This window comes from Amblyomma maculatum, chromosome 2 (assembly GCF_055883805.1).
Source record: "Amblyomma maculatum isolate TAMU_Amacu chromosome 2, ASM5588380v1, whole genome shotgun sequence".
In the NCBI taxonomy this organism is placed as follows: domain Eukaryota; kingdom Metazoa; phylum Arthropoda; class Arachnida; order Ixodida; family Ixodidae; genus Amblyomma; species Amblyomma maculatum.
Genome location: NC_139345.1, coordinates 19,897,946 through 19,903,109, shown reverse-complemented (window position 1 = coordinate 19,903,109; position 5,164 = coordinate 19,897,946).

Below are 5,164 nucleotides of genomic sequence, written 5' to 3'. Positions count from 1 at the left end.
AGATTGACACTGGGATTTGTAGACAAGAAATGTAAGAAAATTTCTGCGACGCAAATGATTTGATTCCAGTAAGAAATTTTGGATGCAAGTAAAAATAGACCTGTGACTGCGGACAAGGATGATGGCGCCAAATGATAATAAGATCGGACTACTTAAGCTGAAGCCAAGTTGTTGCAATGGCTTTTCGAACAACCTCTTCTCAACGTAGGGAACAGGTGGCAAAACAATAAAAAAATGTTCTAATGTTTCCTATTCACCACAAAATGCGCAGGAGGGAGAAAGTGCCAAGCCAGACCTGTGAAAAAAGCAATTTAGGGGTGGGATAAGGCAGCGCAGCCTTGTTGGGGAGACATCAAGTTGCCGTGAATGGCATAATTTCCTACTCCAAGAACATTTCAGATTTAGGTGATCATAGATCTCAAAAAAATGTCTAGTTTGTTCGCATAATAATGCTCAAGTCCGAAACTCGCTGCTGTGATGTACGTTGTGGCGGGAGGTTATGTAGCACAGGGCCATTGAGGGACGATTTGCCAAGCTATCAGCAAATTAATTTAAAGTCGGATTTCTGTGGCCTCCTTTTCATACCATGCGTACAAGTCTCAAATATGGAGGGAGCATCGAGAGGAAGGTGTTTAAGATTGGAGAAGAGACGGGAGAGCACATGTATTAAAGAGTCGGTAATAACCACCGCTGCAGTAAAAGAGGAGTCAAGGTTTCGCAGAACAAGTCAATTTTTTCGCAGTCAAGGTTTCGCAGAACAAATCAAAATCTCTCACGAAGTCATGCCCGCATGCAAAATGAAGACCAGTTTTGATAACCAGACAAACAGGCTGATTTCGGCCGGCTTCCCCTGTGAGGTCTTCTCAGCTGTGGCTGAGAACCTTCTTAAGAAAGTGAAAAAAGAGAACAGCGCCAACAGTACGGAGCGATTGCCCCGAAGAAAGACTACGGTCGTCTCGTATATGCACAAGGTCGCCCACAACATAAAAAAAATGGCAAACAGGCATGGCATCCCTGTGGTTTTTTCAGCTCCACGCAAGCTTGCAGGGTTATGCCCTAGGATCAGTGCGGAAGGCGCTCGACGAAGAGCATGCGATTTTAAACATGCCGAAAGATTTGTAGAATGTGCCACGGGCGTTGTGTACCAGATCCCACTCAAGTGCGGACGTGAGTATGTGGGCCAGACAGGACGCTGCGTCAATGAACGCGCAGGGGAGCACCAGCGTTCTATTAGAAATAGGGAAGGAGCAAATATGCCTGCTCATTGCATTGCATGCGTCGGTTGTGAACCAGTGTTTAAAAGCATTAGAATTCTAGGCAGGAGCAATGATAAAGTAGCCCGTGAAATTCTAGAGGCGTATCATATCAAGAAAAAAGGCGATAATTGTGTTAGTGACACTTCTGTTTCCCTGTACAATTTGGAAATAAATTTTTTGAGCGGCTTTGGGTGATTGTCGCGCAGGTTGTGATTTGCCCTCTCATTCTTTCCGCACCTATCTTTTTTTAGGCATGCGTGTACACTGCCTATAAATGCAGGCTTAAACGAGTAATAAACCAGTTGATAGTTTGCGCTCTTTCTGCCTACCTGTGCTTATTTTTCCTGTGTGTGTCCTTCTGTGCGCAACTTGTTTCTACAAGTCAATTACCAGCGCCAGAAACTCAGCTTGAAAAATTGAGGCGTAATCCGGAAGGCGCGCAAAGAACTGCCAGCCTAGAAGCGGACGATGTATACCCACACTTGCCTTTCATTACATTGGGATGCGTCGGTTGCTATCTTTAAGCTTGTAGGAATAGAAGGCCTCTTAAATTATCTTCTAAAAACCCATTTAGAATAAGGGGGATAAATATTTGCCGTTATTGGGAAAAATGTCGTCAAAGACAATTTGAACGGAATATGCACTGGTTTACGTTGGGAAAATACTATAGGAGGGAGAACATTAAAGGATCGCGCAAATTTTGGTCCAGTATTACTTTCGGGGTGTGAAACCTAGGCCAATGGTACTGAAAAAGATGTCGGTTGGTAACAAAAAGAAACAGAGATCGATGAAAATGTGATTCATATATCCTTAGGTATGTCTTATATATATATATATATATATATATATATATATATATATATATATATATGCAGATCAATTAAGGGGAAATGAGGGTACTCGTTATATATATAATAAAGGTGGTATTCAGGCTTCAAGGTATATCACATTGTTGGCCACAAATTCGGGAAGCCCAAGACAAACGAAGAGCCTCCCGCTCCAAACGAACAAGCGCGCTTGTTAGCTAGTAAATGAGACAACAACACTGACCCTAACTCTAAAATTGGACGACGTTCATAACATAAACCATTAAAAGCGCATCACTCTGCATTACAGACTGGTGACGACTTAATCTTAGTGCCCACGGCACGAGCCCCTTTCGTGGTGACATGGTTAATGTGCAACTGATTATCATGGTAAATGACACAGAGATATTTTAAAGACCTTACCTGAGGAATCAATTGTTGCCGATAGTTAAAGACAGGCTTACGAGATGTTTTATTTGAAAAACAAGGACAGCGCTCTCTTGTTCACATTTAACATGAGTCGCTAGCGACACAAGCAATTCTCAAGAGATTTCAAGTAGGATTACGGGTGGACATAGGGGGATTAGATATCTGATGCAGCCGCAAAAACCTCAAGGTCATCCACATAGACGTAAGTGCAGACTTCATGATTAATTGGAACTGAGCTCAGTAGTTTTGAAAAACTCAGCTGAGAGGGCTGCCTCTTGAGAAAAGCCTCTGGCTTCCTTATATATGTCAGAATGAACGCTATTTAACAAAGAAACTCGCTGTTTTGGAGAAATGCAAATATCCACGCAACTAAATAATGTGGGAACTGAAGAGTCTGTAATTTTTGCAATAAAAGGTTGTGTTCTACACTATCATAAGTTTTGGCTATAGTTATTATCACTAAATAAGCGTGCATTTTTGGCCCCATGCAAGGAGAACTCGACTCTCGAGGTAGGCATGCGCATTCCAGATGGAACATTTAAGTCCGAAATAAGTGCAAGTATGGTCCTTTCAATTAATTTCACAGTGTTTGATGTCTGTGAAAGAGGTCTAATATTGTAGAGTAGGCACCCCCATTGTGTTTAAGTCAAAGAATCACTTTGGCGAGTTTGCATTCCGGGGGTATCCAAGCATGTTTGAGGTAATAATTTACTAGCTTTAATAAAGAGTCAGGAAACTCCTCAAAGTGGATCCATAATTTTCGAAGTTACCCTATCAGAGCCAGGAGTAGTAGCTGGCAACCTCATTACTGTAGAGTAATTTGGGCAATTTGAAAGGGTAATTTGGGGATCATGCTTATCTGGATACATTTTCCTTCGCGCACCCTCTAGTCTCCAAACCTCTTCTTCCTCCTTATTCCGCTCGCAGATGTATGCGCGAATCTGCAACAACGTGTTGAAAAGCATTAAAAATTAATTTCCGACTTGTGCCGAATTATACTTAATCAGTGCTATAATAATGTAATCAATTTTTGACCTTGGTATATAGTCATCATGCTATAGCCATGTATAGCAAAGTTAGGGTTGGTTGTTGTCATAGCAACAGCCGGTTTGGCAGACGGAAGCAGGAATCTGAATATCGGCGAAATGCATTCCGCTAAAATAGAACCACTTTCAAATTAAAACAAAGTACTTGCGTACCGAATTCATACTGGGGTTTAGTGCCTCACGAATGAGAAAGACGTCTTCATTCGGGATGAAGCCTCATGATAAATAACGAAAGAGCCACCGGCCATCTGCTATGGTTAAGAGGTGGCAAAATAAAGGTAAGAAACCACCCCAACGTGGTGGCTCAGGAGTTAGGGGGCTGGACTGCTGAACCCGAGGACGCGGGACCGAATTCCGGCCGCGGCGGCCGCTTTTAGATGGAGTCGCCCGTGTGCTGCACGTCAAAGAAGCTCAGGTGGTCGAAATTTCTGGAACCCTCCACTGCGGCGTCCCTCATAGCCTGTTTAGCTTTGAGAAGTTAAACCCCGTAAGCCAATTAGACCAGAGATAAGAAACCTTTCCCTTTCGTCTTGTAGGGGAAAGGTAATAATTTTTATTCGTAATAAATACAGAAGTATTTTTTGCGAATAAAAATTATTGCCAATAAATACGAGAGTTTCTTATCGTGCTGCTCATTACCACTTATGCAGAGCCAAAGGGCACATACTTTCGTAACTAATTTGCATAAATACAAACAGTCACCGTAGATTTAACTCCAGTTTATCCCGAAAGCACACTAACGCAGATTAACGAAGATACAAAAACTAAGGTGACTGGGTCAGCGTACCTACGTCACGTTTAGTTTAACGGAGGGAATCAGAGATTAATCTTTATTTGAAGAAAAGAATGAAACATGCTCTCCTACATCCGTGAAGTTCACGATGTGTCATAGATAATAATCATGGATAGAAAGGCTATTTATCGAAATTGAAACTGTGTCGAATTATGACAAAGTAGCTTTCATATTGAAACTATTTGTATACAAGACGCTTTAAATCGAGAAGGCGGATGAAATGCATTCGTTTTTTGTTTTTTTTTTTTCTTTGGCAGTAAGCCTGGAGTCACTTTTTAGTGTCTGCCTTCGTGACTCTTTGTACACTTTCACGTACCTATGAACTGAACACAGACGTTTTTTCTGTTGCAACAACTAAAGGTTTTTCTCGAATTCTGGTGTCCCATCACGTACAAGACACAAGACCTTCGTTTTACGGATCACTGCTTTAATAAATCAAGGACGACGCACAAACTTCGCTGAAGAGTCATCGGCCTCATCTCGTTTGAGCGGCTTCAGCGGCACTCAAGCCGCCACGTGCGCTGCAGAATTCAAGCTTATGTTTGTTTGCAATGCTCTATTGAGGTATGATAAATCTTGGCGACGGTTTTGTTTATGTATACGTCCCATGCATGGTTTTTCTTGCCACGGTGAGCAGTTGGAAGCTCTCTGTGCGTTCATTAGCCAAAGTACACGCTATAGTAAGCGAGAAAGAACGTTCAAGGCCGCTAACAAACAACGCGAGGGGAATCGGCGATAATAAGCGGAGCCGAGGAAACTCTCGCAAGGGCGAACCGTGTGCGAGGTGGCGCACGCGCACGGCTTCAGGAAAGACGAAAACACGCACGTGCGCAG